Consider the following 13,823-nt stretch of genomic DNA (forward strand, 5'->3'; position numbering starts at 1 on the left):
AAGTAAACATACCTACACTTTTGAACAAAACTGAGTTATAATAACCAAGTTTTTCTCTGTTTCGTATTTTACTTAATAAATAAAATGTTTTAGGGTTATTGTGCATCAGGAACTATTTTTTTTATAAGTTCTGAAAAAAAAAAGAGACATCTGAATCACAAACATATGGAAGAGCCAAACTTTAAAGCACAATCTCTCTGCTCGAGTTCAACTGCAGATTTCACTTTTGTTCTTAGCAAGGCAGTATACAGGGTGCGACAAAAAAGAAAAAGAAAAAGAAAAAAAAAAAAGAAAGAAAAGAAAAATTAATTTGAATTTTGACATCTTGAATCCAAATTATGTTTTTTCGCAATCACGAGTGTGTTTATGTAGGTGTGTGTGTTTGTGTGTGGAGGTATGTGTATGTATGTGCTGGCATAAGTGTGTGGGTAGTTGTGTGTATGAATGTGTGTGTAGGGGGGGTATGTGTATGTGTGTGTAGGCATATGTGTTTGTGTCTGTGTGCAGGCATGAATGTGTGGGTAGTTGTGTGTATGGGTAGGTGTGTGTGTTTTTGTGTGGAGGTATGTGTATGTATGTGCTGGCATAAGTGTGTGGGTAGTTGTGTGTATGAATGTGTGTGTAGGGGGGTATGTGTATGTGTGTGTAGGCATATGTGTTTGTGTCTGTGTGCAGGCATGAATGTGTGGGTAGTTGTGTGTATGGGTATGTGTAGGTGTCTGTATGAATGTGTGTGTAGGGGGGGTATGTGTATGTGTGTGTAGGCATATGTGTGTGGGTAGTTGTGTGTATGTATGCGTGTGTGTATGTGTGCGTGTGTGTGTATGCGTTTGTGTGTGTCATTGTGTTTGTGTGTGAATGTGTGTGTATGTGCGTGTGTGTGTGTAAGTGTGCGTGTGTGTGTGTAGTTGTGTATGTATGCGCATGTGTGTAGGACATGGATGCAACCTGGCGACGGCTTTCTCTGTAGGAGCAGGCATCGTGAGGAGCCGGTCGACGGTGATGGTGCGGAGGGTGGCGGTAGGAAAGTAAAATGATAGCACGCCAAAACAGTCAAGTGAGAACAATAAGCAATCGTGATTGCTCAAAAAAAAAAAAAAAAAACTCGGACGAAGGTTGCATCATCGAATGGAAGTAAAGTAATTTCCTTTTAATGAGTTTCTTATTTATTTTTGTTTCTCACTTTATTAGAAAATAATTTACAATATATCTCCTAGTTGATGTATTGTTTTTCCGATTTCTTACAATTTTAAGCAAAAGACCTGCTCAGTTTTTAAGTTGTTTAACCAAGTAGAACGACTGTTCGTTTGCTTGTTGTGCCCCGGCAAACAGTATTTTCTGCGGTATGCCGCTTTAAGAAATGATAGTCTATGTCCGGAAAATGTACAAAAAATGAATAGTGAACATTTCAGTAAAACATCGCCAAAATCCGAAGTCAGGCTTTGTCTGTGATGGAATTAGCACAAGCGATAAAACATCTGTTTTTTTGTGGATGAGGGCCATAAAATGAATCAAAGAGTGTACCAGAAGGACATTTTAGAAGCTGTTGTACTTCTGTGGACCTAACAACGCTTCAGCACAGCAATGTAGATTGGACATCTTAATTTGACTCCACACCGCAGTTCATACGGCCAAAAGACAAGAGTGGTGCAAGGCGCATTATTTTTGACATGATATCATCTTTAAAGTGGACGCTCTACTAGCTAGACTTCAATCCCATTTATTACTCTGTATGGTCTATTTTAGAGTCAGAGGTCTACCCTAAACTACACATAAGCTTGGACTCGAAATCAATTTCTTTGTTTGAAATAGGATTGACTAAAGGACTTGCGCCCCTAGATTGAAAATTAGAATAAGCAGTTGAACCTGTGTATTACTGCAAAAGGCGGCCAGTTTGAAACCAATTAATTTATTGATTGCTAAAAGTCTTCTCATATTGCTATTTTTTGAGTTTTGTTAATTTGTTTATCTTTACTAATAATAAAGCAGAAAGTCTCTCTGTCCGGAGGATGTCTGGATGTCTGTAGGATGTCTGTGACGCGCATAGCGCCTAGACCGTTTGGCCGATTTCCATGAAATTTGGCACAAAGTTAGTATGTAGCATGGGGGTGTGCACCTCGAAGCGATTTTTCGAACATTCGATGTGGTTTTTTTTTTATTCCAATTTTAAGAACAGAAATATCATAAATTACGAAATGATCATAACGTGGAACCGTAACATGGGCACAAGCCAATTGGCGAGATACGAAATGATCATAACGTGGAACTGTAACGTCGGTACAAGCCAATTGGCGAGAAAATTCACCATACATTATTTGTAAATATACAAGCGAACCAAAAGACCTTTAATTTTTCTATTACGGGCGAAGCCGTGCGGGTGCCACTAGTTTTTAATAAAGTTACATGGAAAATTGCTTGCTCGGATTTTTTTGCAGCACCCTGTACATTTGGTTCGCACAGTCAGCAGAAACATAGTTCTATTATTTAAGTTATGCTTGCTTTTTTATATAAAGAAGGAAAATTAATTCTTCACTAAGGATATTGGTTTTTTTTTTTTTTTTTCAAAAGTATTAAATGTTTTTTGATCTATGTTCAAATTATATTATCATACAACAACTTACATTATCAAAGTTAGACAGTATTTTAACATACAAGGAGGGGGTGGGGGAGGAAATTGCATCAGAATTTAAGTATGAGAAATTTCTAATCACGTTTTGCTGAAAGCTTCAGTCAAAACTTTCTGAAAAGTTGAAAAAAATCAGTTTTTCAATTTTTTCGAAGTGGAAATAATCTTCTTCGGAAAAAAACGGTTTTCTCCCCCATTTTTTGGGAAAATTTCCGTTTTTTTTTTTCGACTGTTTTCATCTCTAGTTATGCGACATACATACGCACATACATACGTACGTACATACAGACGTCACGAGAAAACTCGTTGTAATTATCTCGGGAATCTTCAGAATGGATATTTTGTGTGTCTGTACGTTCTTAGGCATTTATCCACGTGTGGTCGAGTCGAAAAAAAAAAAAAAAAAAAAAACTCAACATTCATTCGGGGGTGAGCAAAATGGAAATTAATGTCGATTTTTGAGTGAAATTTTTTTCGCGACTACAATAATTCCTTTTTTTTTGTAAAAGCAAGTAAAAATGAAAAAAAAATAAATAAATATTTAAAAATATATGTGCAATTTTCAGTAAGTTAACACCCTACAGCCAGGGCTAAGGCAGAAATACACCGCCAGCTCAGTCATATTCCATCCGAGGATTGCATTTTCGTGCTTGTTAGCACTCATCAGCCCGGAATAGGAAGTGACTGAGCTGGAGGTGGAAAACCTCTTAAGTTTCAGTGCTAATTCTATATTAGCTACTAGTTTGTTTTGCACTCTTGGCTTCCTTAAGAAGTTTTCCCCCTCCAGCTCAGTCACTTCCTATTCCGGGCTGATGAGTTCTAATAATCACGCAACTGCAGTCCTCGGATGGGATGACTGAGCTGGCGGTGTATTTTATGTATGTATGCAAAGTTTTTTTTTTTTTTTCTTTTCAACGCAAATTGCAGACATTTAAACCTATTTTAAAAATTAACCAATAGCTTTCTTTGCTCAAAACACCAAAAATTATCCAAAATATTTTGAGCATCAGTAAACTGTTAATTTTTAATGAGATTCGATTTTTGTAAATAGTTCGATGAATTTTTTTTTTCACAGAAATTGCCGCCTTTTTCCCCTTGAAAATTGAAATTTTCTACAGAAAGTTGCTTTTTTTTAATTTTAGAGTTACATGCATTTATAGGTACTGTATGTATACATATATACAGAAAATAAAAATTCATTATAATTTTTGCTTAAACATTTCCACTAATTAATTGTATTGGTATACTAATTCTGTTAAATTAGTTCTGTTCTTTTAATGAGAAAATCAGCAATGTAACAGCAATATAAATCAGCAATCTGATGAACAGGGAAATTAAATTATTTCACAGCTTGCATTGTCGAAGTTAGGGTTCTCATGTGGAATACTGAACATAAAATATTTTTAAAACAAGATAATTAATGAAATAAAAAATATTTAATGTACCTTGTTTATAAAATGAACTAAAAAGTAAAATAATTTCTTCGAGCTTCATGTAGATTTAAAGCTTCTTACAATAGGGAATTTTTCGATTTTTTAATTTTATTTTTATATGATAGAGTAACATGTATGGATAGGATGGTCACAAAAAATCGATTTTCGAATTTCTTCGGCGGCACCCTCCTAAAATGTGCCAATGGACTAGAAAACATGATTTGCAAAGTTTCAGCTCAATCCGATAATATTAACATGTGCCGCAAAGAGGCCAAAGTTGAGAAAAACAGTGATTTTTAGCAAAAAATCGTAGTTTTTCTTCTTTAAAACCAAAAGTTTTCATCCTAGAAACTTCGCTCTGGCCTCATTTTATAGGAAACTAGTGGAACCCGCACGGCTTTGCCCGTAATAGAAAAAATTAAAAGGTCTTTCGGTTCGCCTGTATATTTACAAATGTATGGTGAATTTTCTCGCCAATTGGCTTGTGCCCAGGTTACGGTTCCACGTTATGATAATTTCGTATCTCGCCAATTGGCTTGTGCCCATGTTACGGTTCCACGTTATGATAATTTCGTAATTTATCATAGTTTGTTTCTTAAAATTGGAATAGAAAAAGAACCGCATCGAATTTTCGAAATATCGCTTTGAGGTGCACACCCCCATGCTACAAACTAACTTTGTGCACTTTATTATTAGTAAAGATAAAGAAGATAAAGATAAAGATTCTTTCCCATTTTATTAAATTTCTGTGAAAAATGGGCTTAAAATTGGAATAGAAAAAGAACAAAATCGAATTTTCGAAAAATCGCTTCGAGGTGCACACCCCCATGCTACAAACTAACTTTGTGCCAAATTTCATGAAAATCGGCCGAACGGTCTAGGCGCTATGCGCGTCACAGACATCCTACAGACATCCTACAGACATCCAGACATCCAGACATCCTCCGGACAGAGAGACTTTCAGCTTTATTATTAGTAAAGATTTTATTCTCGTAATGAGTTATTTTATCCATTTTTTAAACAAAATTTATAGAATGGTATTGGGCATTTTTCATGTCAGGCCATGGAAGACATCATCAATAAGGAATTTTCATGCAAAGATCTAAAAGTATTACAATATTCAATTACATTTATTTACTCTTTGTTGATTTTAATTTATCCATTAAAAAGTCTTCACTTGAAGGTACTTTAAAAATTAAATGCAAGAAATTGCTGTTCTTTACTAATAATAAAGCAGAAAGTTTCTCTGTCCGGAGGATGTCTGGATGTCTGTAGGATATCTGTAGGATGTCTGTGACGCGCATAGCGCCTAAACCGTTCGGCCGATTTTCATGAAATTTGGCACGAAGTTAGTATGTAGCATGGGGGTGTGCACCTCGAAGCGATTTTTCGAACATTCGATGTGGTTCTTTTTCTATTCCAATTTTAAGAACAAAAATATTATAAAATGAACGAGTAATTTACGAAATTATCATAACGTTTAACCTATAACATGGGCACAAGCCAATTGGCGAGATACGAAATGATCATAACGCGGAACCGTAACATGGGTACAAGCCAATTGGAGAGAAAATTCACCATACATTTGTAAATACACAGGCGAACCAAAAGACCTCTTAATTTTTCTATTACGGGCGAAGCCGTGTGGGTACCACTAGTTTAAAATAAAATAACTAACGACCAAACGGCACGACCTTGAGGGTTACGGATTTGAACAAAATTCTAGGTGTACGTCCATTCCCTCGAGATATGAGCGCAGGTAAAGCGGTTTGACTGCATAAGCCCTAGTTTCTCTGCAACGAGGGTCCAAAGTTGCTAGTTTGGCCCCAGAAATGCAATGGCGTTTCCATTGGAATATCAGAATTCAACACTATGTGCGATCTCCCAGCACCTTTGGCATCTTTTGTTTGTAAAGTGAGTATAAGGGAGAACACGTTATTTATTTATGGGCATTATCTAAGTTATTTGAAAAGTCGAAACGATCTTGTATTTTTTGTTCGTTTGTGTGCCATGTGCAATAAATCAGAGCTTTTTCTCTTCTCCCATTTTTTGCTTTTTAATGTGGGATATCTTTGATAGCAGACGATAAACATCCAGTTAAAGTAAATGTCTTCATTAGCAAACGATAAATACTTTTTACTAGCAGGCGATCAATATAAAACGAAAATGATTAGTTTCATTTGCAAACGATAAATATCCTGTTACTATGTTATTTTGGCATTTAAAGTTATTGAAATTAAGAGCAGTAGCCAAATTGAATTTGAGAACCGCTTATTGAAAATAAGTATTCAATGTAATTAATTCGAAGGTAAGCATGCAAACGGCTCATTCTGCTGTACAATAGCAGAAAAAAGCGATAAAAATTGTAATTTTAAAGGAAACTCTATTGCATTTCTGGGTCCAAATTATCAACTTTGGAACCTCGTTGTAGCCGAACCAGGGGCCTATGAAGTCAAACCGCTATACCTGGGCTCATATCTAGTTGGAATACACGTATATCTAGAATTTTGTCCAAATCCGTGACCCTCAAGGTCGTGCCGTTTGGTAGTAAGTAGTTCAGAAGAGAAAGCAGAGTTAAACTAGTATGTTGTGGCCATCACGAAACTTTCTTCTATATTTTTCTTTGTTTTTTTTCTGATCCCTCCCCATGCTTGACGAGGAAGCAATATTCCCAACGAAAACAAAATGACACATGCAAAAACTTGACGACCATCCCAATGTCTGAATTATTGTAAAAGCAAAGCAAAGAGCGAAAATTGAAAGTTATTTCAAAAGCCTTGCTTGAATGAATTACAAATATTTTATTTGTTAGCAAACATAAGATGGCAACAGTTAAAAATTTTAATTCATTCAGATAATATTTCCGATCATTTCCATACAATTAAAATCACGAGAAATACGCAGACGACAATCTATTACGATTTATCTTTCTTATTGTTGCATTAATAAAGCTATTTTTATTCGCAAAAAAAATAATGATAATAAAAATTAATCAGCACCTCTTGGCGCGATTGGCGCCAAAATTGAACCAAAGCCTGTTTACATATGGATTCACATATGTTCCAAATTTCAACCAGAACGTAGCATCACTTCTTGAGATAGGGCACTCACAATGGAAAAAAAGAACGGGCGATTGCGCTACCCCCCCCTTTTTAGCTGTTGACACCAAAATAAAATCAGCTCTTATACCCACTAAGGGCTACTTGCCGATAAATTTTTCTTTCATTCCGTTCATTATTTCTTGAGATACAGCAGTCACAAATGACGACAAAAAACGTTCTATAGCTCAACCCCCGTTTGAGTTATTGACACCAAAATTGAATCAGCACCTGTTCCTGTTAATACCAACATATGGACCAAATTTTGTTTGATTCCGCCAGTTACTTCCTGAGGAATAGCAATCACGCGTAACTCAAAAAACGTCCCATTGCTCCCCCCCCCTTGGAGGAATTCGCGCCAAAAACCAATGGGCACAAGTTCACATAGGGGCACATATGTGTACCAAGTTTCGTTCGATTTCATGCGGTAGTTTTTGCTGTAGAGCAGCCACAAAAAAACTGGTCACACACAGACGTGACACACATACACACACACACATACACACAGACAGACAGACATTTTCCAAAAATAGTCGAAATGGACTCAGCACACCTCAAAACGTTCGAATCCGTCAAAATTCGAAATTCGAAAATTTGCACGAATCCAATACTTTCTTCTATATATTAGATATAGAAGAAAGTAAAAATTACAAAAAAAGAAAAAAAAAAATCTAATGCATTTTATTGCTTACACTGTTAAATTATACATCATTATGTTATTACTTTTCATTGAGAAGTTAAAGTGGTAATGACTTCGATATGACGTATTTTGATGAATGTGGAAAAATGTGCCTGCATTCGGACATAACTTATAATAGAAACTGTCGTTAGTTAGAAATAAGCTTTACACCTGTTTCAGCTGTGACATTGACCACCCTTAAACTGTTCACTATCTTTTTAGTTTTAACGTAATATTGGTTTCTACACTATTAATCAAGATCATTATTTAAAAACTTTGTATCGATTTCGAATTTCTTGAAAAAAAAATTGAATTTCTTAAGTAGTTTGAAGAGAAATGAAAAAATCTACATCTTTGTCCAATAAACTAAACTTCTTTCAGATTGAGCTGTGCTTTTGTATCCCTACCATCACAATCATCTTCATTAATCTCCTACTTCGGATTTTAATTTTTCAGCCTCCCTTGTTTTGATTTTTTTTTTTTTTAAGTATCATCAAAAAAAAAAAAAAAAAAGGAAAGGCAACCTTTTCTGAGTTCAGGGCCACAAATGGCTAGTTATTTTATGTAGTTCTGTGCCTACATCATCTTCATAAATACTCTAGTATTGAACCAAGGATTTTACTAACTCTAGATCTTGTTTGGGGGCCAAAGCTGGATCGCAGACAATAAACCGTACTTTTCCGTAAATATCGATGATAAACAACCAAATATCTTCAATACCTTTACCTCTTAACCGATTAAGGAAAGCTGATCCCTGAGAAGATATATTTTTAAAGATTATATGAGGCAGTGAGAAGCAAAGGAATGTCATTGACAGAATTAAAATTTTGGAGATAATCATTACAAATAGGGGAACGTCTACTCTGCTTAGGGGAAGGAGATGCTACTAGTAGCTCTGGTAAGGGCTGTTATATAGCATGATTTAGAAAAAAAGTTCAATGAAAGCCTAGCTAGGATTTGCACTTTAAACGCATTTTATAAGGAACTTTAAAAAAAAGTCCACTTACATCCCTTTGCTTCTCACTACGTCATATGGCCTTTGCCATCCATCTTGCGTGATGAATAGCGCCAGGTACTCGAAAAGTAACATTGTTTAGAGAAAGACTTCCTAAATAAGTTAAGCAAATCGGAATGAACTTCTTATAGGTATCCCTAAGCTGCTACTGTTTACATTTCTCAAAAAGAAAGCTTGAAATTTCACCTGGATTGCTTATTTTGTTTTTAATCTTCTATACTTGCTTTGAATTGCCTCTTATCTATACCATTCATCTTGAAATTCTTGAAAAACATCCGGTTTAGGACTAATGGACGTACCTATTTTGCAAATCAAAATTGCTTTCAAACCCTTTTTATAAATACAAAAACTTTTTCTGTAACAACTGTACTCACAAAACGCCGGTTTGTACTGCAGAAAGGAGCCATAAAAGGACTGTCATTTTAACGAAAGCCCTAATAAGTCCTCGTCTAAGAACACAGGCCACTTTCCTGGGAATCGTAGGTTTTCCTTTCTCTGGGGGGTCGAAAATCAAGACTGGGATTTTTAAGCTAGTGTTTAGCGCTGACCACCGAGGAGGAAAGCAACGTTCCGTATTTATGGCCTCTACAGCTAATTTCGTAAGTCTTACATGCAGTTGTTTATTTTAGCTTTGAGTTTTAGAGACATAGCTATAGTACAGTGAAATTCTGTTACAACGAATTTCAAATTACCAGAAATTTTCTTTGTTGTAACGAGTTGTTAGTAGTAATGAAATTCAAGCAACGTAATGGAAATCAAATCGGAATTGAAAAATTTCTTTCGTTGAAACAGACATTTCGTAGTATCGGTATTCGTTGTAACAGGATTTCACTGCATATATTTCTGATAATATTGCTGTTTTTGCTTTGATAGCTTTACCTTGTAAGGGTGTTACAACCATTAACTAAAAGAAGCAATATTATAATGATTCATTCTTTTTACGCGATTTTGAGGATATTAGCTACGAATTGACTTGAAAAATCCTGAATGATGTTCAATCAATTTTTACAAGAATTTAGATGAAATCAGACTTAAAGAGAATAAAATTCCCTATAAAATGAGACCAGAACTAAGTTTCTAGAATGAATAGTTTTGATTTTACAGATGAAAAACTACGTATTTTTGCTAAAAATTGTCATTTTCCGTAATTTTAGCGTCTTTGAGGCACGTGTTAATATCATTGAAATGACTTGAAACTTTCCAAATCACATTTTCTAGTCTATTGGCACATTTTAGGGGGTGCCGCAAAAGATTAGTTGAAATTTTTTTCCCCATGTACCTTGTGACCACCCTAATGAACATCATAGGTGAAAAAAATTTTGCGATACGATAAGTAGTTTTTTTTTTAAATTAATTTTTAAAGTTCTATCGATTGTGACGTCAAATGGCACAGGAAGTGACGTCATGCGCTCTTCCGCCGCGGGAGAAAGTGAAGGACGTGCAGTTGACTTCGAAGACGAAACGTAAGGCTTACCTCTTCGCATTTAACTCCTCGCTTTTCTGGAACATTAAACCTCTCATCCTCTCGGAAATATTACTTGAGGAAGATTATTAGATTGTGCTTTAACGAATCCGGCCTCCATAGTGTGTTCAAAAGGATTATTGAATTTCTAAAAAATAAAAATATCAGCCCGCTCAACATGTCCGTAGCGAAAACAAGGGATCTTCGGCGGAAGGCTGCCCATTAGTGCCCTGTGACGTAAGCTCGTAACGTTTCCGAAGAGCGCACTTTTGCGCGTGCATTTTTAAAAATTCATTAAAAATCAATCACGATGTTTTAAAATTCGGCGATGGTGATTTTTTTAGTTTGAGGGTCAATTAACAATATTCAATTTGCTGGTCCCCTAAATGTTTAGGTGATTTAGTTTTTGTTGGAGAATGACAGTCGAGGCATACCTTTTATGCAACAAAAAGCTACCAAAACATGGGTAGGTCTCTTATTTCTCGAGAAATCCGTAAAAATGTGATATTTTTATATTTATATTATTATTATTATATTCTTAAAGTGAAAACATGAATTTAAACTTCACGTGAGTAAATCTTAATAAAAATGTTATAACGGGGTTTTTCCTTCAGTCAAAAGTACTACTTTTAGTCACTGAAATTGGTAGAATAAGCAAAAAAAAAAATAAATAAATAAATAAATAAATAAATAACATGGACCCATAAAATACTTTCATTTTCCCAACAGTTATTTTACATAGTTATTTTTTTAAAATGTCCGATTTTGAAAATGAAGCGTGGTCTTATGTGACGCGCATAGCGCCTAGACCGTTCGGACGATTTTCATGAAATTTGGCACAAAGTTAGTTTGTAGCATGGGGGTGTGCACCTCGAAGCGATTTTCCGAAAATTCGATGTGGTTCTTTTTCTATTCCAATTTTAAGAACAAAATTATCGTAAAATGGACGAGTAAATTACGAAATTATCATAACGTGGAACGTAACATGGGCACAAGCCAATTGGTGAGATGCGAAATTATCATAACGTGGAACCCTAACATGGGTACAAGCCAATTGGCGAGAAAATTCACATTATTTGTAAATATACAGGCGAACTAAAAGACCATTTAATTTTTCTATTACGGGCAAAGTTGGGAGGGTACCACTAGTTTTTTAATAAAAGTTAACAAACTAATTACGGAGCTGATATTAAACATTGTGGATTCTACTTTTAAACTAATGACTTTTCTTGATGAATTATATGCTTGCTTAATTTTAGCCTTGAAATTTGTTAATTATTTTTTAATTTGTTAAATTCATGCAACTAACTTTATAATGACTATTATTTTTTGGCAACAATTAAAGAGAGGAAGTATTTTAACTCGGTAATTACTATTATTTGTCTCTGTTTTTGGCAACAATTAAAACCAAACTACGTCACTTCCGTCCCACAAAACGCTTGCGTTTTCAAATTTCAAATCCGTCGCATAAAAATTTTCACTTCAAAAAGAACTTGATTCAGAACTACTTTTCGAACCGAGCAGGCTCGGATAACATTCCATTGAGCTATATAGTTCAGTGAATTTATTTTGTAGTTGAATTCTATCAAAATTAGATTTTTTTTCCCATTCATTAAAAACCACATATTATCCTTCTAAAATCGTGTCTGATTCGAAACGGAAGTGAATTTGTCTGGCGCAGTGCAATCATCGAACGCAAATAAGTATAACAATGAGTCGAAAACATAGCGTGCCTATATTTTAGGCATAGAATCTTCTGGAAAGAACGTCCCCATTTGTATAACAATCCATCCTCTAACTGCATAAAATATTACCTCCTCCCCCCCCCCCCCTCTAGCAGCGTTATAAAGGTTTTGTCTCTTGGAATAACGTTGTTTTTCGATTTTTCAAACGAAGCGCACCTTTGCTGGTTGAGACGGCTGTTTAAAAACGAAAATGATGAAAATGGCTCTGGTAAGAAGTGTTCTTAAGCCTATTGTTTTTGATTTACTGTTATTAAAATCCTTATTGAGCAATCGCGAATCGCTTCTCACTTGGCCGTAGTTGAATTCCGGTTCCTTATCTTATATAATTAAAAACTGAGCGTATGTACCTATGTATCTATCTATGTCTGAGTTATTCGCTCGAACGCCAGTAAACTAACCATCGAACCAGGTATCGATGGATTCGTCATCTTCCCGTCTTTATGTTTGGCTTTTTAACATAATCCTCCGATAAGTTATCAACGGAGATATGAATTAAAGACTATTCATTATGATACTTTGGTTTCGACATGAAATCCCTATTTTTCGAAGGCTTTCCTACATTCAAATTTGTATTCAGTGCTTCATCTCAACTTTCCGTAACAATGCTTTTATCAAAATGTTGAAAATCATTGAAAAGAAAGATCTGTTGCCATTTTCTTTCTGGAATCTGAACAAATAAATTTCTGGGTTTTGTTTTGAGGCTTTTCCTGTAATCGGGGAATTTAAAATGTTTCCTTTTTGGTTATTCTTCCGGAATCTACCACAATATTAAACGGATTTTTTTTTTCTTTTTTCAAGCTTGATTGTTGAACACGCGTCACTTGACATAGCTATAACTTTCCAAGTAGACCGTGCAAAACCGGGCGACGCAGCTAGTATAATGCAAAATCCTGTAGAATATGTCCACTGGCCTGTGTAATTTATATTCAATGGTCTTAGGAAAATATTTAATGACCTCTGAGCTATGTCCAATAGCCTCCGGAATCTATCCAACTCAAGGGCGGATCCAGAAATTGTTCAAGGAGGGGGCGATTCTTTTCCACTCTTTACTCTTTAGAACTTCAATTTCTAAAAGATTTCGAAGAATTGTTCCGAACCCCGTTGCCTTACCCTTATGTAATCAAAGGTGTCCTGCAGTAGTGTTTCTTTCAAAAAAATATACAGGGTTAGCCTTTGAACCTATCCCTAATATCATCTAAGATCGTCTAAAATTGAGATTTTAAGCTTCAATTTGGAAAACATCGTGTTGAAAGTTCCGGTCGCTATCCCCAGAGCAATAAGAGATGTGCTACGATTGCGTTTTCAAAACTTCAGTTCCGGAAAAATTCCGGGGAAGAGTTATCTTTCTTCTAACACCATCGACTATTACGTAAAAATTTCTTTTTTTAAACTTTAGTATGGAAAATATACACGAAGAAAGTTCCAGTCCCTCGGCTCAAGGAGGGGGCAATCGCCCCTATTGACCCTCCCTTGTATCCGTCCTTGATCCAACTTGAAGTTTTGGATGCGTTATTGCTGCACAGGCATCCCGGGAACGTGCTCAACCCCTCAATTAGAAGAAGGACCGAAGTTTCATTGAAAATTTGCTTTTCCGTTTAATGGGAGGGGTGTCTGAAATGGGCACCACGTGACTTCCTTGTACGGCTTTTAAATAATCTATAGATTTTAATCTCTACGTAGTATAAAATGAAGTCTCTAAAAAGCGTCTGTTTGTTTGAACTCGCAAAACTCGAAAACTACCCGGCCGATTTTGCTGAAATTTTCA

The sequence above is a fragment of the Uloborus diversus genome, unplaced genomic scaffold (genome assembly GCF_026930045.1).
Source record: "Uloborus diversus isolate 005 unplaced genomic scaffold, Udiv.v.3.1 scaffold_12, whole genome shotgun sequence".
In the NCBI taxonomy this organism is placed as follows: domain Eukaryota; kingdom Metazoa; phylum Arthropoda; class Arachnida; order Araneae; family Uloboridae; genus Uloborus; species Uloborus diversus.